Source organism: Hyla sarda, chromosome 2 (assembly GCF_029499605.1).
Source record: "Hyla sarda isolate aHylSar1 chromosome 2, aHylSar1.hap1, whole genome shotgun sequence".
In the NCBI taxonomy this organism is placed as follows: domain Eukaryota; kingdom Metazoa; phylum Chordata; class Amphibia; order Anura; family Hylidae; genus Hyla; species Hyla sarda.
In genome coordinates this window covers 276072398-276100386 of record NC_079190.1, presented here as the reverse complement: position 1 = coordinate 276100386, position 27989 = coordinate 276072398, and the positions used below count along the sequence as shown (strand labels likewise).

The 27989-nt window shown below is 41.2% G+C and overlaps 1 protein-coding gene across 3 annotated transcripts in view; it reads left to right on the top strand.

The window, feature by feature from the left end:
* Positions 1 to 27989, top strand: part of COL8A2 (collagen type VIII alpha 2 chain) — a 167144-nt gene that overhangs the window by 16258 nt on the left and 122897 nt on the right. For 2 of the 3 annotated variants that reach the window (XM_056557176.1, XM_056557174.1), the window contains exon 1: positions 7148 to 7286. The exons of the other annotated variant lie outside the window; for it this stretch is intronic. The gene's annotated coding sequence lies outside the window, so the exon portion shown is untranslated. Of the gene's footprint in view, positions 1 to 7147; positions 7287 to 27989 lie in introns of those variants that run through there. 3 annotated transcript variants of the gene reach the window in all.

Here is a 27989-nt window from a genome sequence, read left to right as displayed (position 1 = left end):
AAGGTATAACTTTGTACATTACCATACCAACAAACTAGGGGTCATACAAACCTTTAGTAGCACACTACAATTAGGTACTAGTAGGTACTACTTTTAACTCCAAGTAGGCAACTTTTTAATACTGTTTTTGTCCTAAGTCCATCTAGTTTGCCTTTACTAAAAGGGGTACTCTGCTCCTATCCCCTAAGATAAGATGTCTGATCCCACCGCTGGACCCCCCACCCCTCCCCGGCAATCTCTGTGCAGCACCTAGTGTTCTGAACATTATGTTCAGAATGTTGGGTTTATGTGGCCGTGGTCGTGATGTTACGCCACGCCCCTCTCGTGATGTAATGCCACGCCTCCTCCATTCATGTCTATGGGACGGGTCATGATGGCCATGTTTATGGGAGGGGGCATAACATCGTGACCACGACCGAACATAATGCTGGGGCTGCTGCACGGAGATCGCAGGGGGGGAAGGGGGGGTTGGGGGGTTCACTGGTGGGAAAGGGGTTTTGAATAGGGGCTAAGATATCTAGGGTTGAGTACCCCTTTAAATCAGACTCTTTTCACATCACCATCTTGGTTTCTGTTACAAATGAAATTATAATGGCAGTGCTGGAAGCATTGAACACCAACTGGGCCTAATGGACCCCACTTACTTATAATGGTTCTGGTGACTGTGGCTTTGAAAGAAAGAATAACGCAGTAAGTGAATGGAGCCTCTGACGGTAGTGTGGACAGAGTTACTTAACAGGCTAGAAAAACAAACTTTGTTCTTTTTTCTTTTATTATTATGCTATTATATTTTATCTTATGACTAACAGTAAATAGTATTTGGTGGATGCTCATGTATAAGGTGCTTTACTGGTCTCCAATCTGAAGGCCTCATATATATACACTTGAGATCTGTGTCACAAAAACCTATGGGCTCATGCAGTTTGTTCTAGTGAACGCAGCCACCTAGCATCAGCTAATAAGTGCTAGTGACAGCTAACCATGTGAAATCAGAAAATGCGGTGGTTTGCGATGACATCAGAAGAGTTTTTGCAAGAACACAAGCTGCATGTTCTCTTGTACTCTCGCATACACAGATGTCCTCACAAAGAATTACAAATTCTCTATGGCATCTAGCACAACTAAGTCTGATCCTTACATTCATTTGTTCCACATCCTACATAGTATTAGGCCTATCTTCAACTACTCTACTGACCTTGTAGTTCAGTGGATTAAATATATCCTTTGTGATCCTTTATATTTTTGTGAGAAGTCTGACTTCTTTTTCATAATATGCTATTGAACACATACTCTATAAGGCCATATGGTCATTTCTATCTGTTTTGTCTAGAATTAGCTAGTTTGGGTTAATATGTGAGGAATTTTAGTCATGGTGGTAACAGTGGAATGGAAATTGATTTGGGGAATCATGCTGAATCATATGATTATTTTTCTGAAAGGAAACAATATGAAGTAAAAATCTGAAAGACCTGCAACCCAAGCAGTAGCTCAGTGTTTAGACTTTTACACTATTATACTTTTATACTGCAACATTTACATGCCCCACCACCATGTTTTGACAACCAGTGTCCTCAGGGGTATCTGTCCTGATACCCCTGAGGAGGCTAATTATTAAAATACGTTAGGAGAAGCATGGAAAGGTGTTTTAAGTGAAGTGTACACAGCAAAGAAATTCACTAAAGATAAATGGACTTTTCCTAGTGTATTTCCTAAAGCAAATAAGAGGGAAATCAAGTAGGAACAGTAACAATGTTTAATATGGTCATTTTGATATGTTCTATTAAAGCACACCTAACAACCCCTGTAAGGACTGAATGCTGCATTTTTGACTACTCTCTAAAGAATTGCTTTCAAAGGTATTGTTTGAGGAGCACAAAAAATCCTATCTGTTCTTCCACTTCCACTCCCTGGTTGTATCTGAAATATAACTTTCCAAGATGATAGAGGGTGGGGCCAATCACGATCATCATGCAGGCTAAACCACCCTCGCAGGTGGTGTCTAATAGCTAAACGATGGGACCGCAACATCAGTAAAATCATGCAGCCATTGGTCCTCATTTGTGGGTGTGGTTTCGCTTTCACATTGTTTTACCTCTTATCAGAACTCTATGCTTCCAAGAACACCACTTTTTCAGGTTTGCTGGCAACTTCTTTAAGCTCCCAGCCAAAAGAAATCCCACACAGATGCTCACCATAGTTATCAATGGCCTGCACCCTGACCTGGTCAAAGATATGTCAACTCTATTGTGTCTTTTAGAAAATTCTATCCAAATAAATTCTCAGTGAATTTTTATTAGTAACACATTTTAAAGATGTGTTTAATAGTGTGTGTGTGTTTCACTTTTTTCTCTCTATTTTCGCAAATTTTTTTAGGTAGTACTACTACTCCCAGCATGGAACAGACTGTTCCATGATGGGAGTAGTAGTACCTGGGCTAATAGACAGATTGCCCCGGTGTCACTCCTTACACCCGCTGCAAACTTCCTGTATAATGTATAGATGCTGGCGGCTTTCTTGCATCTAGATAGGACGATCATGTTGCGTGTCAGGAGTGACACCTGTTGTGATCTGTCCTTAACTGCAGGTACTACTGCTCCCAACATGGAGCACACTCTGCTCCATGCTGGGAGCTGTAGTACCTGCATTAATAGACAGATCACAGTGGGTGTTAATAACGGCTGAATAATGTCCGTCAAAATAACGGCATATTAATCTTTTAAGACCCATTATAAAATCCGTCATGTACCATTATTTTATGGCCGTTTTAACACCTCTGCCTACAGACTCCCGCAGCCGGGACCACTACTACTCCCATCATGGAACAGACTTGTTTCCATGATGGGAGTAGTAGTTCCCCGACTGCGTGAGTCTGCCGGTGGCTGGGGAGGCTACATTAGTGTTTGTACTACTACCCCCATCATGGAACAGACTCTTTTCCATGATGGGGGTTGCAGTACATGGGCTGAGGGATTGATCACACCGGGTCTCACTTCTGAAACCTGATATGATCAGAAGTTATTAACCAGGGGAGCAGGCGGCATGCTCCGTTCCCCTGCAATGTATGGTGCATTTTTTATTTCACTTTTGAATTCCCTGCCGGGAGCCCTGAATGGTCACCGCTGAGGAGCAATTCAGGGCTCCCGGAGGGGTTTTTAAACTAATAATTTGAGCCCCAAATGTATGCCCCCCATGCATGTTTATAATAATTAATTGGTCACAGTGTGTTTATAATAATTCATTGGCCCCAGTGTGTTTATAATAATTCATTGGCCCCAGTGTGTTTATAATAATTCATTGGCCCCAGTTTGCTTATTCCCCCTCCCGCTGCCTGCTCCTCATCTTCTTGGAGCAAGGCAGCAGTGGGATATGTTGGGAACTGGCAGCGGTGAATGAATGAAGCCGACATGTCCCGCATGTAGGCTTCATTCATTCACCACCACCGCCCAACATGTCCCCGCTGCTGCCCTGCTGCTAACGCAATCAGCACACCGCCAGGACATGTCCATTCTCTGCTGTTCATCTCTGTACTGTTGGGTGGAATGAGGATAAGCACACTGGGGCCAATTAATTATTATAAATTTGCATGGGGGCATACATTTAGAGTTCAATTCAGTAGTTTAAAAACCCCGCCGGGAGCCCTGAATGGCTCCTCGGTGGCGGCCATTCAGGGTTCCCAGCAGGGAATTTAAAAGTGAAAGTAAAAATACACTGTACATCGCAGGGGAGCGGAGCATGCCCCTGCTCTCCTGTTTAATAGCTTCTTATCTCAGAAATGAGAACCTGTATGATCAATCCCTCAGCCCATGAACTACAACCCCCATCATGAAACAGAGTCTGTTCCATGATGGGGGTAGTGGTACAAACACTAATGTAGCCTCCCCAGCCACCGACAGACACCCGCTGCTGGGGAACTACTACTCCCATCATGGAAACACGTCTAGTCCATGATGAAAGCAGTAGAAGTCCCAGCTGCGGGAGTCTGTACTCAGAGGTACTCCGGTTCTCTGGAATGCTATCCCTCAATCCCTCAGACTCAACAACAACATCCATAGTTACAAACGTGGCCTAAAAACACATCTCTTCAGACAGGCCTACAACGGTCTCTAATTGGCCTCAACATATCCCCAACATATCCCCAACATATCCCCAACATATCCCCAACATATCCCCAACATATCCTTAACATATCCCCAACATATCCCCAACATATCCCCAACATATCCTCAACATATCCCCAACATATCCCCAACATATCCTCAACATATCCCCAACATATCCCCAACATATCCCCAACATATCCCCAACATATCCTCAATATATCCCCACACCTTTTGTTTGAATAGTTATTGTGTAATTTTATGTCTGATACTTGTCTTTGTTTGTACCCAATAATTGTAAGCGCTGCGGAATCTGTAGGCGCTATATAAATAAATAAATAAATAAGAGGTGCTAAACGGCGATAAAATAACGGTACATGACGGATGTTATAATGGGTCTTAACGGATGAATATGCCCGTTATTTTGACGGGCATTATTCAGCCGTTAGCACCCGTTTATTTAATATGTTAATATACATCCATTTTTTTTATTATACCATACAGAAAACAGATGTTTAATAATGGATGAAAACTCATAGACCCAGATTTATCAAACTGTGTGAGAGAAAAAGTGAAGTGATTTCCCCACAGCAACCAATCACAGCTCAGCTAACGAGCTCTGGTAAAGTGAAAGCTGAGCTGTGATTGGTCACTGTGGGAAAATAACTCCACTTTTTCTCTCACACAGTTTGATAAATCTGGGCCATAGTGTGAAAGCAGCCTAAAATGTTGACTCCATTCTTGGGTGTATAAAAAATTATAAAGCCACCAAAAAATAAAAAAATTAAATATTAATGTTAATTTTTAAACAGGGATGGGGGTGGGCAGGGACCTAAAAATTTAGCCTAAAATGATAAAAATGTAAAAAGGGGCCATTTAAATTTAAAAATAATATATATATATATATATTTTTTTTTTTAAGTAATGTATTTTCATATTGTGTTTAATAAAGTGTGTGTATATGTGTGTTTCACTTTTTTCTCAATTTTATTTATTTATTTTTTAGGTAGTACTACTACTCCCAGCATGAAACAGACTGTTCCATGATGGGAGCTGTAGTACCTGTACTAATAGACAGATCACAGCAGGTATCACTCCTGACACCCGATGCGATCGTCCTTTCTATTGCAAAGATGGAGCGACCTTCTCCTGCGCTCGCATCTCTGCACTATTCTCTGGCCGGCCAGTGATGTGAATAGAATTCACATCACTTATTCATATTTGGTTCCAGCCAATCACAGATGGTTCCAGCCAATCACAGACCTCTGCGGGAAATATGAATACTAGGTATATACGGCATATACTCATACTACAGTGGGACCAGAGAAGAGCGGCCGCCCGCCCGCATCTATACATTATACAGGACGATCGCATCGGGTGTCAGAAGTGACAATCGTTGCGATCTGTCTATTAATGCAGGTACCACAGCTCCCAGCATGGAGCAGAGTGTGCTCCATGTTGGGAGCAGTAGTACCTGCAGTTGAGGACAGATCACAGCAAATGTCACTCCTTAAACCTGCTGCGATTGTCCTATCTATTGCATAGATGTGAGCGCAGGAGAAAGCCGCTCGCATCTATACATTATACAGGAGGATCGCAGGGGTGTCGCTAATGAAGAAATTTGTTATTTCGAATTGAGTCGAAGTTCGGATTTGGTCCGATTAGAATTTTTCATGAAATTCGGAATGAATTAGACTTTGTCAGATTTGATTCGCTCATGTCTACTTGTCACCTTACTTTGCACCTTATAACTGTGATAGCTCAGATATACTGGCTTGGTGAGGAGTTTAAGTAGCTTTATTTATATACTCCGAGCAAACACAGAGTGTTGGTACCCGGTACACAATTAGCATTATGTACCTATTGTATCATTCCCCCCCCCCCCCCCATTTCTTTTACATGATAAGTCCTTTTGTCTTGTTTGTTTATTTTGATTATTTATCACGTTACACATTTATTACTTCTCCAGTTATGTTGCACTATATAAAGAATATAATTATTATTATTTTAATATGATTTGCCATTGTCAGTTTAATGTGTTAATGGCTATAGACAACTTTAAAAACCGAAAAAAGTTTTTAGGTTATAGTTTGGCAATTGTGGTGCAAAAACATTTTCACTATAGATTTCTATTAAAATGTTGTTTCCATAGCCTCTACAGTGTGCTTTGGGAAATCTATTTTCTCTATATATGTGTACACAGTCTATATGATTCTCCTCTGCAAAATCCCCCTATAAGTCTGTATTCTGTAAAATGTATCCTAACATGGAAATATTGGAACAGTTTTATATTCTCTTCGATGTTCTCACATGAACATTGTTCGCTATATCTATATAACAGTGAGTTTGTTTTAAGATAACCCAGTTATTCTAATGACAAACGACTGAAATACTTCCGTATATTTGGAAAACGCAACAATGATTGACTTATATTTCCTATTTCTACACTTAATGTCAACAATCAGACTGAGTTCAATCATGCACAATGAGTTGGCCAAGAAGCTAACATCTGTTGACACCTGCTTTATTGTTCCTGTGCAAAGCAAAAAAAAACTATCAAGGAAACAATTTATTGTATATGATTAAAAAATAAATAAATAAAAAATAAAGTGACCATAAAACTGCTATGAGGATAGATAACTCAGGCTCATAAACTCAGTGGTGCTTTCTACCCATGAATTCTAGGAACCCTGCCTCCTATTGCTTTAATTCTTCAGTTACATCACAGTTAAATTGAGACAGCATTCTAACATTACAGCTTCTAGGTGAAGACATTCCTTCCAACTCCTCCCAAAATACCCTTATTTTGGTCAAACCCCTTCTTCAAAGTTTTGTTTTCCTTCAGAAGGGAATAACACGAAAAGAGAAAAAAATAGATTTTTCTGTGAAATTGAAAAGTAATCTGGGGGCTGGAATCCACTCAAAACCTCTTGGTCTCTGCCCCTTCTCTCCTCTTACACACTCCCACCCCTCTTTCTTAAAGAGAGTTTACCCATCCTGACTACTCACATGTTAAACCTTCTCCAGTGCAGAGCTGTACTCCACTGACTGCTCCCTAGCTGCAAGGTGCTAGTAGTAGCAGGCAGCACTACTCATCCAGCTGTTCTGCCTTCAGAGAATCCCAGCTTCTCAGCCTTCTTCAGGAGACAGAAGCAACCTGATGCCAAACAGACAGCTGGGACCACAGAGGTAAGTTACAGGTCTGTACAGACACTCTTTATCCTATTGTGTGTACACCAGATTATGCTCCATTATCCTGATCTGTTTTATTTTACTTTAAAACAGTAAAAAAAATTCCAATAAAACACTTTACAGTGTTTGCGAATATTTGCAGCAAAAATATATTTGTGTATATAAATGTTATTTATGCATTATCGAGGGGTATTATAAGAGGTAGAAACTTATTGTTTCTTCAAATAACTGTAACCAGGAGGAAGGTTTTCCTTTGGAAATGTCTTGTGTCATCTTGAGACTGAATTATACTGTGCATGAATCATCTAGAAAAATGTAGAGTAACAGGTGCACAGATTCTCCTGTGATAACGCCAAAGTTTGTCTATCAGGAGGGCGGGAAAGGTAGGTCCTTACAATGTGTATGTGGGTATGTAGATATAAGTACCAAGGCAGGTTAATGTAAACTAAGTGTAGTACTGGTGAACTTATATCTACATAAGGAGAAGTTTGTTATTCTGGATTGCCTAAAGTAATGAGGTTAGGAAAGGGATTTCCTTAAAGTGTTCTAGGAGGCTGTAAAATGTTGCAGCTGTGCCATTTAAGTATAAATGGATATAAGAGGTAGTTGCTCTGCTGACGGTTTGTTAGAATAAGATAAAAAGATTGAGATTGAAAGATGCAGTGTTTTGGTGCATGCATGCTACACTTTCCAAGGAGAGAGCTAATGGTGCAAAACAAGCAAAATTGGTGATAATATTTGCCGTTTTATGGAAAGTGACAATGGGAGGGAAACTGGAAATGACATTGAAGTCCCAGGCTCAAGTTTAGAAACCATTACTGCACCACTAGCTCAAACCTGTGAGAACATGTTACCAAATTTACATAAAGTGTAACCCCCATTTAGACTGTGTTCAAAGGAGGTGTTTAATTAGCAGTATCACCACTATTTACCACCCAATTTTACTGCTAGTTTCCATTGGCGGTAAAAATTGCACAAAATTGGGATATTTTGAGAGATTGCGGTGGTAGTTAGACTCAAACACAGCCACAAAGGGGTTATCCAGCACTTAAGAGTTTGGATAGGGGATTAGCCCTTTGAAATAAAGTCTCAGGCATTCAATGAATGGTAAAGTCGCAAATTAAACCTAAAGTCGAAAACCAATGCAATATTCAATGAAAGATAAAGTTGCAGTTTAAAGTAAACAATCATGTTAACAAAAATAATCCGTGACTTTTGGTTTAAAGTAAACATTGCACAGTTAGGCATGGGTGACATGGGATTTGCTAAATTTTGTGTTACTTTTCACAGTCACAGAAGACAAATGTGGTGCTGAAAGATTTGCCATACAAACCACACCCACTTTGGCCAAAAAACATGCCCTCTGGTGCAGACAGTGTATAGGGCAAGTGTGCCTGCCAAATATAGCATAATCAATGCGGTGAAACCAGCTTCTTGGTCTACATTGGCCATTTGTGCAATGTTTGTGCAGATGCTTTAGTAAATGTCCCCCTTTGTGCCTAATTAGGAAGCTGTAACAGGTATGTAGGTGTCCTAATGAATATTATTTAGAAGGTGCTATGTGAGGACATGATTAGAATTTTCTGGTAATTGCTCAAGAGGACGTTATCTTCATACATTCATACTTCGGAATGCCTGTCCAGAGAAATTCTGAAGCAACATTTAGTCAGTGTTAGGACCGAAAGAAAGAATTACCTTAAAGGGGTATTCCGGTTTTAGACATTTAATCACCTATTCAAAGAATAAGGGATAAGAGGTCTGAAGGGATAAAAGGACCCCCCGAAATCTCCCTGCAGCACCCGCATTATGTGCGGAGCTGCGTCTCCAGGCTAGGGAACCGGAAGTTTTCGGGACTGGAGACATGACATAACTCCACACCCCCTTGTGACGTCATGTCATGCCCCCTCCCTTCATGTCTTTATATACTTTACATACCAACAAATTATACTCTCCTTCAGGAAGAAGTAGGCAGTAGTTGTCTTGTCATTGGATTCAGAGTTTTATATCTCTATGGGATGTCTTGTAATATATTTATCTATTTTGAAGGAAACTATATTATTGGCTGACCAATCAAAAGTTTTGACATGTCTCTACAGACATATCAAAAGTTTTTTTTTTTAAAGTGAGGGTGTCGATTAAAAAGAGGATTCCAGGACTTTTTTTTATTGATGGCTCAGGATAGGGCATCAGTATCTGATCGGTGGTGGTCTGACACCAGTCACCTTTGCCAGTAACATGTTTGCCAGAGCAAATGCGCCGGCACACATAATAAAAAGAGATGGAAGCAGACAGCTCCATACATCATGGAGTGACCATGCTTAGTTACTGTAGCTCCCATTGAAGCAATTGGGAGCTGAGCTGCAGCATCTCAGCATGGCCACTACATGATGTATGGAGCTGTCTGCTTCCATCTCTTTTTATTCTGTGTGCAGGCACATTGAAACAGGCAAACATCTGACTGGTGGTGGTGCCAGGTGTCAGACCCACTCCCCCCCCACCCCACACATACTGATGCCCTATCCTCAGGGCAGGCCATAAATGAAGAAAAAAAAAAAAACATCCTGAAACCCCCCTTAATTGTTATATACATTCATGGCTGTAAATGTTGGCCTCCCAGAAATTTTTCAAGAAAATTAAGTATTTCTCTCAGAAAAGGATTGCAGTAACACATGTTTTGCTATACACATGTTTATTCCCTTTGTGTGTATTGGAACTAAACCAAAAAAGGGAGGAAAAAATGCAAATTGGACATAATGTCACACCAAACTCCAAAAATGGGCAGGAAAAATTATTGGCACCCTTAACTTAATATTTGGTTGCACATCCTTTGGAAAAAATACACCTCTTACACCTCTCAGCCGGAATGTTGGACCACTCTTCCTCTGCAAACTGCTCCAGGTCTCTCTTATTGGAAGAGCACCTTTTCCCAACAGCAATTTTAAGATCTCTCCACAGGTGTTCAATGGGATTTAGATCTGGACTCATTGCTGGCCACTTCAAAACTCTCCATAGCTTTGTTGCCATCCATTTCTGGGTGCTTTTTGACGTATGTTTGGGGTCATTGTCCTGCTGGAAGACCCAAGATCTCAGAAGCAAACCCAGCTTTTTGACACTGGGCTGTACAGTGCGACCCAAAATCTGTTGGTAATCCTCAGATTTCATGATGCCTTGCATACATTCAAGGCACCCAGTGCCAGAGGCAGCAAAACAACCCCAAAACATCATTAAACCTCTACCTTATTTCACTGAAGGTACTGTGTTCTTTTCTTTGTAGGCCTCATTCCGTTTTCGGTAAACAGTAGAATGATGTGCTTTACCAAAAATCTCTGTCTTGGTCTCATCGGTCCCAAGACATTTTCCCAGAAGGATTTTGGCTTACTCAAGTTCATTTTGGCAAAATGTAGTCTTGCTTTTTTATGTCTCTGTGTAAGCAGTGGGCTCCTCCTGGGTCTCCTGCCATAGCATGTCATTTCATTTAAATGTCGATGGATAGTTTGCGCTGACACTGATGCTCCCTGAGCCTGCAGAACAGTTTGAATGTCTTTGGAACTTGTTTGGGGCTGCTTATCCACCATCCTGACTATCCTGCATTGACACCTTTCACTAATTTTTCTCTTCCGTATACACCCAGGTAGACTAGCTACAGTGCCATGGGTTGCAAACTTCTTGATAATGTTGCGCACTGTGGACAAAGGCAAATCTAGATCTCTAGAGATGGACTTGTAACCTTGAGATTGTTGACATTTTCCCACAATTTTAGTTCTCAAGTCCTCAGACAGTTCTCTTATTTTCTTTCTGTTGTCCATACTTAGTGTGGCACACACAGATACACAATGCAAAGACTAAGTAAACTTCTCTCCTTTTTCTGCTTTCAGGTGTGATTTTTATATTGCCCACACCAATTACTTGCCCCAGGTGAGTTTAAAGGAGCATCACATGCTTGAAACATCCTTATTTTTCCACAATTTTGAAAGGGTGCCAATAATTTTGTCCAGCTCATTTTTGGAGTTTGGTGTGACATAATGTCCAATTAGCTTTTTTTCCTTCCTTTTTTGGTTTAGTTTCAATACACGCAAAGGGAATAAACATGTGTATAGCAAAACATGTGTTACTGCAATCCTTTTCTGTGACTGTATGTTGGTGTGATGCTTCTTACATGGGCTGCATACCATAAAAAATTATAATGTCATATAAAACTACAACGTTGGAAGGTTATGTAACACTCACGTTTCTGAAGACAGGAACCCCAGTGGATGTGGATCCGCTGGACCTGTGTGGCAGATGACTCCGAACGTACCAGGGAGCGAAGTCTAAGGTGCCACTGGTTTTCACCAGAGCCCACCGCAAAGCGGGATGGACTTGCTGCTGCAGGCAGCACCCAGGTCGCTACCCTTGGCACAGCTCGACCACACAGGCAGCTGAGGAGATGCGAGGTACAGGAGGAATAAGGCAACTCATAGTCTGGATAGCAGTAGGTCAGGGCAAGCGGCATAGTAGCGTAGTCAGGACGTAGCAGGAGGTCACTAGGCAGGCAGCAGAGGAGCAAGGTCAAGTCACAAGAGCAAGAGATCTGATACACGGCAATGCAATACAAAGGAACGCTTTCTCTAGGGCACAAGGCAACAAAGATTCGTCAGGTAACTGAGGAGGGTGGAGGAATTTATAAATGAGCCACAGGTGGAGTACATTAATGAGCGTACTGGCCCTTTAAATCTTAAAGCTCTAGGGGACGGGGACACGTGCACCGGAGCAGAGAGGCAGAGGCAGGAGAAACACCCAGAGAGTGACGGACTGGGGCTCGCATGTGGGCGCGTCCCGCAATGCGAGTCCCAGTCCCGTCGGCAGCAGAAGGTAAGGGGACCTTGCGCTCACGGCCAGCGTGTGTGGCCGGAGCGCATAACGTAACAGGTTACCAACATGCAGAAAGCAAAGTAGGCTGAAACTTATCAGTGGGACAACAGACAAACTGCAGCCTTGAAAAACTTTCTTTACAATCGTATTTACCCAGTTAGCAATATAGTAACCTGTAAAAGAATGAATAACATGTACTGCATATACTAAATGGTTATATACTGTATATGATCAGTTATGTACGTGGGGCAGCCTCAATCAGATATGGATTTCCCTCCATTGTGTATGCAGTGGCTATAGATAAAAGATATTAAAGATATGCCAAGGTGTATAATGTGCCAGTGTTACACAGGGAAGCAGATATTCTTTCAGTAGTCTCAGATGAACTTGATAGACTTAAGTTTATTATCCAATATGAAATAAATCAGGAACTATTAAAAACCCCTCAGTAGTTTGGCTTTTATCATTTTATTTCAGCCCCATGTGAGATGTTAATCCAGTATTGTATGTAAATGATTTCCATCTCCCCACTCTGAAAAAGGGAGAAATACAGTCAAAATGAGTTAAGCTGATCATAAGAAAGCAGTGTATGCCACCTTTCACCCTAATCTGAGAGCAGAGAGAAAGAAATAGAAAAGGAAAGGAAAAAATGCTTAAGATGTTTGGACAGACTGAATGGAAATGTGATGATGTTTGCCTCAGTGTCCTGTTGCTATTCTGGTTGCCACGTGCTCTGGAAGGGGTCGAGGGCACTATTGGCAGGGACAGTAGAAGAGGTGTTCACGAACAGTCTAGTGGCAGGGCAGCGCTGAAGTTCTATGGCTTGTGCTGTGTATTGAGACTACAGAAACGTCCTTACCCAGGATGTAAGGTCTCTGTATTGTCTCTCCTAGAGGCTGAAATATAATCTGTGCCTTCAAATATGGAAATGTATACTTTGGTTCTATAACATCCGGTGTTCTATGATGCTCCTTGTATTTCATGTAATGGCATTTTTACATCCCATAGGTTTCCCTGTGTATAGTTATGTACTGTTCATGCAAATGGATATTACTAGGTTTCCTTTGTGGGGTGTCAGAACTGTTGGAAATACATACCAAATGTTGGATGGAAAAAACTGAATACATTTTTTCCTATTCAATGTTCGTTCTGAACAAAGTAAGAATTTTAAAACATGTGCCTGGAGTTATTTAAGTATATTTTACTGTTAATACACAATTAAAGTAAGGTTTCAGCCTGGTGCCTCTAACAAATATGACATTAGGGAATAGAGTGTCAGCTATTCCGTAATATATACCTCAAGTTAAAATCATTCCTTTTTGAGTGGGAACAATTCAGAGCAATGCAGTTTATGGAATTTTCTGTGCAGCTGCCCATTGGTTGTTGTATTAAGAATAAAGATATCCTTCTCTGAACTGAGAAACCAGAACAGCTTAGTTTTGTTTGTTGATGGACATCATGGCAAGAACACTGGTATATAAGGCAAAAGAACTGACACTTGGTGGTTGCCATCTTTAAGGGCACTTGGTGGATGCCATCTATAAGGCTACATGGCTGCACATGTAAGTCACGTATAATCAAAGAAAGCAGTGGAATTTCAGCCACACCACAACACTACAAAAAACAGGTTAACATGGCCAAATATCATATCATATTCTTCATCAAGCTCAACTTTCTTAAAGGGGTTATCCGGCCAAAGAGCAGCACCCACATTCTATGGGGGGCTGCGCCTCCAGTCTCGGAAAGCTCTTTGCTTCTGGGACTGGAGACGTGATGCAACGAGGGGGGTGGCGTTATGTCACGTCTCCAGTCCCAAAAGCAAAGAGCTTTCTGGGACTGGAGGCGCAGCCCCGCAAAGCATGCGGGTACAGCTCTTTGGCCTGATAACCCCTTTAAGAGCAATAGACAGATCAGCTTTTCAGAATGAAGCCTTGTCATGCTCATATTTTTAACTGTATCCCTCAGGGGGGAGTTTCATTGAGAAAGGTGAGTATAGGGTTTTTTGTTTTTAACAATTGTCTGAACACCTTTAAAAAAAAAAATTATATATATATTTTATTTTCTTTAAAGGTGTTCAGACAATTGCTAAAAACAAAAAATCCAATACTCACCTTTCTCAATGGAACTCCCCCCTGCTGCAGCTATCATGTGGTCCACTTGCCTAGTGCTTCCTTAGTCAGGCTTGGCTCATGGAATTGTGTGCTCAGCCATTCAATGATTAAGGCAGAAGACCACTGTGGCCACTGATTGGCTATGGGCAGTCCCATGTGTTGACCTTGGACTTAGAAGTGTTGCAGCTCCATGATAGAGGGATAAAGTAAAAAATAAAAAACTACAGCATGACAAAGCTTCATTCTGAAAAACTGATCTGTCTATTGCTCTTAAAGGGGTTATCCGGCCAAAGAGCAGCACCCGCATAGAATGAGTCTAAGATTGGTTTGGTATGTGTCAACAGAGTAGCAAAGGGGTAGCCTAGCTTAGGTATCTGTAGTATCTGGTATTAATACATGAGCATAAGTAGAGCCAGTATATCTCTGCAGCCTGTGATGTTGAAGAGATGGTTACTGTGCCATATGCACCCTAGATTCTTAAAGGGACAGAGGTATTTTACCACATTGTCATTTCCTGCTGTAGCCATGGGGACATAAACAATGTGCCTTACATACACAAATCCATTAAAAGTGTGCTTAAGTAGACTGTGAAGTGAATTAAATGACATTAAGCTTTGCAGCTGGAACTGTGCTCAAGTTTATTGTGTAGCTGCTTCAAATCAGAAAACGACATATAGCAGGTCTTCAGCCCTTTTAAGTTAATGCTTGACCACATCAGGGACCTCTTGAACCTGACCTTATACTTTGAATATGTTGCAAGTGAATATGTTGCACTAAAAATGGGCTCCCAGTACTTTTTGAAAGATGAGCTTGATAGTTCTCTAGAGTCAACCAGTGGTAATGTCCGGGGTCTTTTCAGCTGGTCTTGATTTTTTCCAGAATCCATGCAAATAAACCATTGGCAACAGCTGTGTGGGTCCTTAAAGCGTACCTGTCAGATCCCACAAAAAACAAGCAAACAAAAAAAAAAACCCTGTAATGTTACTTAGTACCTAATCCTGATCATGTACATGTAATTATGTATCTATCACCAATATTTCACTAAATAACATTTTACAACTGCTTACTGTGTTTTTCATCTTCCCAAAGGGAGGAGGCGTGTCCCTCTCTTGCGTGCACTGTGATGGCTCCTCCCTCTCCCTCCCTCTGCTGACCCATGGCTCTCGGGAGCGAGCCTGGCAGCCCTGCTCTGTAACCCTTTCTCTCTGGTTTTATGCTGTACACACACACACACACACAATGATTATTGGAGATTGCCTGTACTCTACGACCAAAGACAAATATGGTGAGTGTATAGCTTACATGTTCCTAAATTAGTGCAAAGGTTTAGTGCTAAAAGTACAGTGGTTTGTTATGCATATATTTTCTATAAGTTCCAATGCCATTCATGTGTATTATCCTTTGGCAGTCCTGTAATGCTGGGACTTTTTTTTTTTTTTTTTTTGCAGCAGCAGCAGTTTTGCCTTCAGCTGTGTGACTACAGCTTTTGCAAAACTACAACTCCCAGCATGCCCAGACATCCTTATACTGTGAAGGCAAGCTTGGAGTTGTAATTTTGCAACAGCTGGATGCACATGTTTGGTAAAACTCTGTGTTACAACAGTTTTGCTGCAAGCTGTGTTCCTCCTGCAGCCTTGTCAATCAGCCATCTTGTGTCATGCTCATGCTGCTGTTAGACTCATCAGTGTCACAGGAAGTATAGGGACCCCTAGTGGTTGGATTTTCAAAGGCAGTTTTCTTTAATAAAATGTAGGGCAAAAAAATTTAAGAAGTATATTAGAAAAACCAGGGGCGGACTAACAACACTCAGGGCCCCCGGACCAAAAAAAAAGCAAGGGCCCCCTGCGATGCTCCACCTGGTCACACTTCTTCTACGCCCCAATTCCATCCAAATCCCTCCATCACTCCTACACACAAAATAAACAAAATTATTTATATAAGAAACACTTTAACGTAGGTAAAATAATTTTAAACCTAAAAACATAAAACCAGTATACAAGGAGGAAATATATACCACCACACAATAACTGAATAATACCACCATACTGTATTGAATAAAACCACTATACACAGACCAGTATATTATACAGGATCTGTATACTATGTAAGTGATTATATACAGTGCCCATATAGCAGTAGACACCAGCTGTACAGAGATCTGTATACAATATAAGTGATTATATACAGGACCATATAGCTGTAGATATCAGCTGTACACAGGATCTGTATACCTACATCTAGGGTCCCACAATTGCAACTTTTCTAATCTGCAGCGTCCTCTTTCCTTTTCTTCTCCATCTGGATCAGACTGCCATATCGATCTCTTAACATCTTCAAGACAAATGTTAGACTCTGCATTTTTCTAGTGCCCTCCCCTGCTCTACACAATTTTCCTATCTATAGGCCCACAAATTGAAATAATGCCTGTCCTGCACAGTAAAAGGGCAGGTAGGTAGCCAGGTAAATAGGTAACTAGGTAGGTAGATCAGGAAGCCAGATATGTAGGTAGATGACTAGCCAGGTAGGTAGGTAAGTGGCTAGCTAGGTAGTTAGGCAGCCATGTATGAAGGCCAGGTATGTACATAGTTAGATATGAAGGTAGGTAGCAAGATATATAGTTAGGTAGTTAGGCAGCCAGGTATGTAGGTAATCAGATATCCTGGTAAGTAGTTAGGCATTCAGATATAAAGTTAGGTAGCCAGGTAGTTAGTCAAGTAGGTAGCCAGCACCCCTTCCACCCAGTGACGGATCCAGAGCCTAGTCTCGGGAGGGTATTTTGTGTTAGCAGACAGAAAATAAGGTGTTGCTTATGGGAGTTACAGGTAGGTAATGTCTCCAGGTAGGTAGTATCCCCAGGAGGTAGTGGTCCCTACTAGATCATGCCCCCAGGTTGGTAGTCATGCCCCCTGTAGGTAAATTCCCCAGATAGCTGCCCCCTGTATGAAAACCATCTATGTAGGTAATAGGTAGCCCTCATATTAGTTTGGTAGTTTGTCCAAATATTAGCTAGGTAGGGACATAGTAGATAGCCCCCCACATTAGGTGTAGGCAAAAGAGTTCCCCAACATTAGGTGTAGGCAACAGAGTTCCCCCACATTAGGTGTAGGCATCAGATTTCCCCAATATTAGGTGTAGGCAGCAGAGTTCCCCCACAGTATGTGTAGGCAGTAGCGTTACCCCACAGTAGGTGTAGGTAGCAGAGTTCTCCCACAATAGGTGTGGGCATCAGAGTTTCCTCAAATTAGGTGTAGGCATCAGAGTTCCCTCACAGCAGGTGTAGGCAACAAAGTTCCCCCCACAGTAGGTGTAGGCAGCAGAGTTCCCCCACAGTAGATGTAGGCAGCAGAGTCCCCCACAGTAGTTGTAGGCAGCAGAGTCCCCCCACAGTAGTTGTAGGCAGCAGAGTCCCCCCACAGTAGTTGTAGGCAGCAGAGTCCCCCCACAGTAGGTGTAGGCAGCAGAGTTCCCCCCACAGTAGGTGTAGGCAGCAGAGTTCCCCCCCACAGTAGGTGTAGGCAGCAGAGTTCCCCCACATTAGGTGTAGGCAGCAGAGTTCCCCCCACAGTAGGTATAGGCAGCAGAGTTCCTCCACAGTAGTTGTAGGCAGAAGAGTTCCCCCCCACAGTAGTTGTAGGCAGCAGAGTTCCCCCAACAGTAGTTGTAGGCAGCAGAGTCCCCCCACAGTAGTTGTAGGCAGCAGAGTCCCCCCCCCACATTAGGTAGACGCAGCAGAGTCCCCCCACATTAGATAAAGGCAGCAGAGTCTCCCCATATTAGGTAGAGGCAGCAGAGTTCCCCAACATTAGGTAGAGGCAGCAAAGTTCCCCCACATTAGGTAGAGGCAGCAGAGTCCCCCTTCTCCTCCCCTCCCCAGGATGAAAAAAAAAAAGTTTTGCTCACCTGACTATATCCCACGCAGCGATCTCCTCCGGAACGCAGCAGGGGCCCGTGTCTTCTATCCTCCATAGTTTGGGCGCTGATGAGTGACGTTGGCGCCTGCACTGCATGGGGGCGGAGGTCACGTCTCCTCTCTGTGTCGAGCCCCTGAGAAAAACTATTGTTTTGCCAAGATGTACAACATATAAAAAGTTTTTGTATCAGACAGTGCCCATTAATGATAGGAGTATGGACTTTATCTGGATCCTTCATCAACTCTAAAGCTTATTTTCCGATAGAACACATTTAACTCTTGCTAGTGGCACTAAAAAGATTCCTGAAGACCTTCTAATGCTATACTATGTGTAAGTACATGAATATACTGCAGTATATTTTGCTGGAAAAAAAAAAAAGACCCAAGCCCATAAATAGGGGCCTGTACTGAGTAAATGTTTGGATTGTATTTCAACAAGACATTTAACTAGCCTAAAAACAATCTCAGTGCATATAGGAAATTAAGTAAGGCCATGTTTAATTTGATGCCCACACAGGCTTCCTATTCTTCATGTAATTTAGTCTGCTGAAGTAAAGAATTCTCATACACACAATAGTCACTGGGTCAGCTTGAGTAAATGTTGCATAACTGCAATTGAGTGTTATTGCAATTTATCAAAAGTGATGGAATTCCTTCCCAGTCATTAACATTTAGTAGCTGACAATGGAATGGAGCTCAAATACAAATTAAATGTGTTGAAAACAGTAAAGATCAAATACCTATCACATTTTTAAGACTCTTTGCTTACAAATAACTAGGATAACTAAGATTAACCCCTTAAGGACTCAAAACAATCTTCGTTTTTGCACTTTCGTTTTTTCCTCCTCATCTTCTAAAAATCATAACACATTCAATTTTGCACCTGCATATCCATATAAGGGCTTGTTTTTGTGTCCCCAATTGTACTTTGTAATGACAATACTTATTTTATAACATAATCTGCTGAAAAACAAAAATTTAATTATTTGTGGGGTGAAACTGAAAAAAAAGCCATTTTCCAACTTTTTAAGGCTTACGTTTCTACGTAGTGGACTTTTTGGTAAAAATGACACATTATCTTTATTTTGTAGGTCCATACGGTTACAGGGATACCCAATTTATGTACGTTTTATTTATTTTACTAATTTAAAAAAATTATGTTTATGTTTAAAATTGTCATCTTCTGACCCCTATAACTTTTTTATTTTTCTGCGTATGGGGCTATATGAGGGATTATTTTTTGTGTCATGGTCTGTAGTTATTGTTACCATTTTTGTTTTGATGTGACTTTTTGATCGCTTTTTATTCATATTTTTATGGTACATGAAGTGAACAAAAATTCCCAATCGACCGTGCTGTTTAGCTAACTTTATATTTTAATAGTTCAGGCATTTTTACTTTTCTTTTTTAGCCCCCATATAAGAGGCTAGACCATGCAATCTTCTGATTGCATACACTGATCACTGCTATGCCATAGCATAGCATTGATCAGTGTTACCGGCGCTCTGCTGCTCTAGCTTGCTCGAGCCAGGCATGGAGCAGTAGATCGCCGATCGAACGACAAGGAGGCAGATGAAGACCCTCCCGTCGTCCAGTAAGCTGATTGGGACATTGTGATTCTGTCGCAATAATCCCGATCAGCTCCGCTGAGTTGCTGGGATAGTTTCACTTTCAGTTTAGACACTGCGATCAACTTTGGAAAAAAAATTTAAGGGTTAATTCCGGGCATCCGCCCGATCGGCGCTGCCCGTAGCAACCGGGACCCATGGGGTTTAAGCCGTTCTTTGCTCATGAGAATGGTTTAAACCCCGTTAGCGGGACTCAGGACGTACAGGTACACCCTGAGTCCTTAAGGACTCGGGAACGGGGGCGTACCTGTACACCCTGCATTCTTAAGTGGTTAAAGTGGTCACATTCTAAGACTAAAGTGTTTTGCCAGATAATTAATAGTAAAATACAATATAATTACACTATGGCCTGGATTTACAAATTCTGATATGTCAGAATTTTGTCCCTTGTTGCCCCCAAATCGGAGCTGAGACCCCAATTGATCAGGAGAATGAGAAAGAAGAAGCATCCTGCGGCCCCATTATAGGTTTATGGGACAACAGCACGGAGGTCACTGCAAGCTGGGGATTGGAGCTCGCTATCACGCGCTTCTCCACACTTTTATTTTTATTTTTTAAAGACTGGGATACTTTAAAGGGGTATTCCAGGAAAAAACTTTTTTTTATATATCAACTGGCTCCAGAAAGTTAAACAGATTTGTAAATTACTTCTATTAAAAAATATTAATCCTTTCAGTACTTATGAGCTTCTGAAGTTAAGGTTGTTCTTTTCTGTCTAAATCCTCTCTGATGGCACCTGTCTTCGGAAACGCCCAGTTTAGAAGCAAATCTCCATAGCAAACCTCTTCTAAACTGGGCGTTTCTTGAGACAGGTGTCATCAGAGAGGATTTAGACAGAAAAGAACAACCTTAACTTCAAAAGCTCATAAGTACTGAAAGGATTAAGATTTTTTAATAGAAGTAATTACAAATCTGTTTAACTTTCTGGAGCCAGTTGATATACATAAAAAAGTTTTTTTTCCTGGAATACCCCTTTAACCTGACAACGACCATGGACGAGTATAGACGTCCAGTTTGGCGGCCGTTCCCGCAAATGGATGTCTATACTCGTCCATTATTCTCGTGGGTGCTGCCCAGTGCACCCACGAGATCGCGGCAGGGACTCGGCTGTATCACACAGCCGGGACCCTGCTGCACTGCCGAGACTGAAGTAGACTTCACTCCCGGCAGTTTTAACCCTTACAGCCGCGGTCGGAAGTGACCGCGGGCTGTAAGTGTTATGACAGAGGGAGGGGGCTCCCTCTGTCTCCTCTGCAGCACCCTGCATCGCAATCGCGGGGTGCTGTGTGTAATACGTGGCTGGCCGAGGCCTGCCGCACTGCCGGGAGTGAAGTTCACTTCACTCCCGACAGTTTAACCTTTACAGCCGCGGTCAGAAGTGACCCTGCCCTGTAAGGAGTTCTGACAGAGGGAGGGGGCTCCCTCTGTCTCTCCTACAGCACCCGGGAGCAACACGGGGTGCTGCTGCATACCTGGGTATTGCCTGTAGGACGTGCCAGAGCATAATGTGTAGGATCGCATTGGCGGACATCCGCAGCATTTAATATGCTGCGGATGTCCACCACGTGATCCTACACATTATGCAGCAGTCACGGTAATGAGCTCCCTGCTGCGGCTGGGTAGCTTTGTGTGTCCACTCATAGCGGTGGATTTCCCGCCGGCAGTCATGAGCGGACACACTGAGCTACCCAGCCGCAGCAGTGATGGATATATTCGCCATGAGCGGGTGCTTATTCCCACAACATGGCGGATATATCCATCAGGAGCCTTAACTGTCACAGACAGACGCGTTATACTGCTAGCCGACCAAGGACCAATCAGAGAGGTCCAGCCAATAACTTGTAGGGGTGCGGTATATAAATGGGGTCACTTGTGGGGGTGGGGGTACTGTTCTGCCCTGAAAGCCAAATGGCGCTCCTCTCCTTCTGAGTCCTACCACGCGGCCAAGGAACCATATATGGCTTAAGCGGGGGTATTTCCGAACATGGGACAAGCAGCTAAATAAAATATAGGGTGCATTTCTTTCAATATCAGAAGTGATGTACAAAAAATATGCCCCCCAAATGATGCATTTGTGAAAAAAAGCTAGTTTCGATTTTTTTACACTGACTTTGTAATAATTCCTGCCAAAAAACTATGGTATTAATTCCCATGTTTTCCTACTTCTCAGTTGCTGCAATCCTTGCTTTCAAATTTTCAAAATGTCAAGTAAATTTGTTAGGCCTCTAATATATCTAAAATGTGAATAATAATAAAAAAAAAGTTGAGAAAATAAAGTAGACATATGAAATTATAATTTTTTATGAAAAAAATAAACATTATGTATAAATATATGCAACCTATTAACGTCAAAATAACAAAAAATCTTCTGTTTTTCAAAAATTTCACGGTTTCTTGCATTGTAAATAAAAAATACAAATGATATCGATTAACTTTTACTATTTTCATGTAGTACAACTTGTGACAAAAAAAATTATGTCAGAATTGTTTTCATTGGCAAAACATTACCAGAGTTATTCTCAAATAAAGACATACATCCCAGATTTGAAAAAAACAGGCCTGGTCTTTGAGGGGCGTACAGGCTTAATTAGCTTGGTCCTTAAGGGGTTAAGCATATAAAATGTTCCTACTTGGAACAATTGCTATTGAGGACTAAGTTGCCTTCAAGAACAATGTCCGCTCAAAAACTCTTGTATGAGTGATTATGTGTAATGCCAAGAATTGGCTGGAGTGGTTTACATCACAATGCTATTATACTAAGAACCATTTCCTCTGAATTGTAGTTTCCCAAACAAATTGGGTTTGTCACAGGGAATATTTCCTACATAATATATTGTACTAGGAGGAAAAATGAGCTATAATGTCCTCTTTTGCTTTAACCATGATTCCAGTGATTAGAAACCCTAAGACCAAAGTTACATGACCATTTTGGCCACAGGTGAGGTTGCCCAACCAGAAATTGCCATATTGTAGCTAAGGTCTCTAAATGGGGTTGCATGGCAGGTTGAGATTTCAGGACCTGACAGTCCAAGATGGACTTCTTACAACTGTTAAATCTCCATTTGTGGATAACAATGCAGCACAGAGATTTTTGTTTGCGTAACCCCTGTTACAGCCAAAATCGCAGTGTAGGCCTAGCCTAAATCTACTTTGTACAAGAACATTGTAGAGGATTGTGTAGTTTCAAATTTATAGTAACAGAAGAAGGGTCCTTATGAAAGGACGATTATGCCCAATGTATAAGTATAAGCAAGGACCATAAAAATGATTTGTTAAGTATGGTTTGTAAAAAAATTGGCTAGTCTGTACAGTCTTTACCTTATCCCCATCAAACACCTTTGTAAGACTTAGAATGGGGACTGTAAGTCGGGCCTTTTTACTGAACATCAGTTCTTGGCATATACATTATGTGAATAAAAGCTTACATCCATTAATCAAACTGAATATATAAGCATTGCAAAAAAAATTATAGTTAAGTCAAATAAACTCTCTTTACATAGCTGCTACTATGTGAACAGATTTTTAAAGGTTTTACAGAATCCCTGTAAGTATTAATCATTAGCTATTTTCATTTCAGTATTTCAGAATGTATACACTTTCCCATATACTTGGGAAAATGTATGTACAAGTAATTAATGTTTCCCTTGGTATGACTAGAACACGTGGAGATTAAGTGTAAGGTCAGTACTATAAAAGATAAATGGTGGTAGGGGTACTGTTTGAAAGGAGTGTATATTCTGTTTGGATATCTGCTACTGTTCAGTATGATGTTGAATGTGGCATTTTGTTGGCATGGTACATCCATTATACATTTGCCATGAATTAAAAGCTATCTTTATTGAACTGCCAATCCAATACCCTGAGATTGTAGCCAACATCACTACTGCCAACACCAACACTGTTAGCTTCGTCTTTTACTTTTATAAGAATGCAAGGGTTAACCTCCACTTCCTAACACCAGCAGACGAATGTACCACCATGAAATACATGTTTCCTGAGTCTAGCAGTTTTCTAGACATAGCATAGTCCTTTACTTGGAAAACAGTTAGTAGTGGGAAAGGAAACTGACTCCTGAGTTGATCAGTCTACAGTCCTTGATTCCATAGTTTTTTTTCCTGTGTCATAATCCAGTTACTGACTATATAATCAGTGCTAACTAGTCCATTAAATAGCAAGTGGAAGCCGTGTTGGGCATTCTTGTCTCCAGCTTCATAGACATGCTACCCACCTCAAGGGCACACCCTCTCCTTCCTGTTACATTCTTTTGTGAAACGTCCCGAAGGGAAAAATGACTTTGTGCTGATTTGTCTGGGCTGTGTGTTCACCTCCAAATTAGTCTTTTATGAAACAGCCAGGCTCAGAAGACTTAATTTCATTAAAAACATTCTTTTCATATTTTTATAAAGCCTGGAAAATCCACAGTGCTTACGCGGGGAATGCAGTCGGAATGTAAATGGGCTTATTGTGCATTAGGTACTCTATCATATAAAGAAAGGGGAGGCAGGGGGCAGGGAAAGTTAACTATGTAAAGCCTGTAAAAAAAAAAAAAAAAAAGGTGATAATTTGTTATTCATAAAAATTTAACATAAATAATTACTTTATCCTTAATATGACGAGGTGGTATTACACTATTAGGGTGTGCCATCTATCCAATCAATATACATACAGGCTGGTGCAGATATGGCACTGTGTGTGTCAGAATAAACAAGGGTGGTATGTAGATGAGAAACATAGTGGTCTAGTTTTAATGACATAGAAAATGTCCAATAAAAAATTGTGTTGGTTAAGCATTTTATAGGTCATAGATAAACATGGCTAAATGGAACTTTGCCAATATTATCCATACTGAAGGATTTTTCGAAGAAGAATGTCTCATGGGCATTGCTGTGGTACAGTGGTTAGTATTGTCGCTTTGCAAAACTGAGGTTCTGGGTTCATATCTGTATATTTGTATGTTCTCCCTGTGTTTGCATGGGTTTCCTTCTATATTCTAAAAAACATACTTATAGGTAAATTTTGGATATAGATTGTGAGCCCATTGAGTGACACGTTCTGGGTCATATGTTGGCAGTGTCCCATACGAGCAAAATTAATATTATCCTACATAAGAGATGGAATGTGTGGATACTGCTACATTGGTAACATTTGTTAAAATGTGTCTTGTCCTTGAGGATGCTGTATGACCTAAGGATAAACCTCTGCCTGTGTATAGAGTAAACATAACCCTTTTTCTTTTCACAAACCTGTTTGGATACATTATTTTAGCACAATTTATTGTAATCAACCTATAGGATCCTTCCCCTGTGTAGGCTCCAATAACCAATAAATAAGTTGGAGGTTAATATAAAATACAATAATAAACACCTATATGTGTGTGAACACACGAAAGTAAATCTCCAAACAACTAAATAAAATTTTATAATAATGATACATATTTATTGATATCCAAAAGGTCATTAAAAACACATACATGGGATCACACAAAAAATGGAAAAAGTACATGGATACTGTGATGAAAGTCCTGATATTGTAATGAACTGTATGTCTTATTGAATATTGTGCTACAAGATAAAGAGTGCAATAATAAAGCATAAATATGCACAGATTTCAATGCAAAACAGCTCCTGTGTAGGACGTGTGAAATTAGAAGAGATACACCTAAATGAGATGTAACACAGAACAGGCCAAAGACTCATCAAGATTAGTGCATTAGTGCAACCAAACAATGCTTGCTAAGTAAGGTAGAATTAGAAGACGGCACTCCATTGCAGGAATAGTGAAGGCAAAAAAAGTTTATTCACCCATCCAGTACAAAAATGATGCAACGTTTCAACTTCACAATGAAGTCTTTCATCAAGACTTCATTGTGAAGTTGAAATGTTGCATCATGGTCTGGTCTTGAGGACTGAGCACCCCCGGACTTTTCATCAAAGTGCACCACTCATTTTTTTCTACTTGTAAACAATGCTTGCTAAATTGCAGCAGCAGCCTAGAAACAGTGATATAAAGAATAGAAATGTAGCTACAAATCCATACAGTAAACAGGACTCCCAGTTCCACACCAGAACTCCGATGCATTTTGCCAGGAGAGGCTTTATCCAGGAGTGGTCTGGGACTGGGAGAGCATGGTATTTATATCAGAAATAGCCAATAGAACAGTAGAGCATAATGCACGCACCTGATACACACATGAGTACGATTGCCATGTCCGGAACTGACGTGGAGTATAAGGTGTCATGTGATACCAGTGTCACTTGATGACTATGTCATAGAGGGGCGTGATTATCTGAAAGCGCCGGCCGAGCCTGTATACAGTGGCTGCCGATCAATCTGAGCGTGTCTGTGGGCGCGAGATGGGAAAGAAAGTCAGTCTCCACAAAGATGGCTGACCGGGAGCCTGAAAAGGCTTCTCAAAAATGGCCACCACTGCTGATAGGGCGCATGTCTAAGCGCATTAGGTAAAAAAAAAAAGGAGGATAAGCAGTCTCCAATAGAATGGCTACAGAGTAACTACATGTTCCTGAACCAAGGCAATCGGCGTCCGCCAAGCCCCTTCCCATAGACTTGCATTAAGAAGGGTGGGGCATGACGCCACGAGGGGTCACGATCCTCAGGGCCCTGCATCGCCAGTCATTAGGCACAGAGCGAAGCACGCTCCATGCACCAGATAACAGGAGGTGCTGCAGGAGAGATTGTGGGGTTCCCAGCGGCGGGACCCCGGAGATCAGACATCTTATCCCCTTTTCTTTGGACAGGGGATAAGATGTCTAGGAGCGGATGAACCCCTTTAAGGTCTTTTATCTGCTTGTGAGTTCAGGGTACCCTGTTTTGGGATAGGAAAGTAAATGTTTACCCTTCCACAAGCTGTAAATCAAGTCAGTCCAGCTTTAGGTTTCTCTTCACTGCTGACAGAGGACTGCTGCAACACTCTTGGGACCAGATACAGACAGACTGCTTCCACAGTGTCTTCTCTCTGCTCTAATTCCCAGATGGCCACAAGCACGTGTATAGATAGACTCCTCCTTCCCCAGCTCTGGCCACTGTTCAATTCTTTGTTTCCACAGTCTGCCATCTACTGGACACTTCATGTAATTGCAGGGTAATACAACAATAATCCCAGGGGTTTACAAGTGTTACTTTCAAAAATTCTTTCTCCCCTTCTCTCCTTCATTTACATAATCTAGCATCATTATCATTTGTGGTGTTACTGTTAGGAGGTACTGTATCAGTTTAAAAACATCTGGTGAAAACTCATGTAAATTTAAGCAATGGTCTGAAACCCCAAGACATCCCAAACCTGACCACCAAAAAAAGCATAGCAATAAGCAAACAGATGTCGACTAGCAATGTTATTCTGCTTATAAATCACTGCTTTTCCGGATTACATGTGGTCACCCACAACTGGTAATATTGCTGTGTGCCAGCTGAAGGCTGTGTCTGTAGGAAGCACATGTTATTTTGTCTATATGGATTTCTATTCAAAGTATAATGCAAGGATTAAGATATAATTACAGACATTCCCTTAATGATGTAATCTCAGTCTAAAGCACAATACTAATATCAAACTTCATACCGTGAAAGTGAAACAATATTAATAATTAATGTGTCAACAACCAATGATCATTAAAGGAAGTCTGTCACCGTGGAAAAAAACCTATACCCCCATACTTTTGTGATAAAGGGATAGGGGGGGAAACTCATTTAGAATCTCATGTTTTTTTTTTTTTTGTTTTTTTTTTAATCTTTGTTCTGATTTGCATTATCAGCTGAACAGGTCAAATATCAAAGGCTGAGTGCTGAAATAGTGTGGCCCTAAAAATCATCATTGGTAGGCTGCACATATGTCTGTGTAAACAGAGGATATGTACCCAATAATGATGTACTTTAAGAGCCTCAGGAACAATACAGAACCCATATTGGGCAATTCTAAAAAGTCTCATAGCCTGAAAACTGTTGGTTGGTTGCATTTTAATAAAACAGATAAGAGACCTATTGTGTCATTTTGGCAACCTTATGAGTCCTGGGAATGCATTAGCATGCAGTGCACAGAGAGTTTACAACCTTCTGTGGGTGGAAGCAGGTAAATACAAAGGTAGAAATTACAGATTCTGATTCAATGTTTTTTCACCTATAAAGCCATTATAGTAACTTGAGGGTGTGTATGTTTCTGTGGTGACAGAGTCTCTTTAACTGCTCAAAA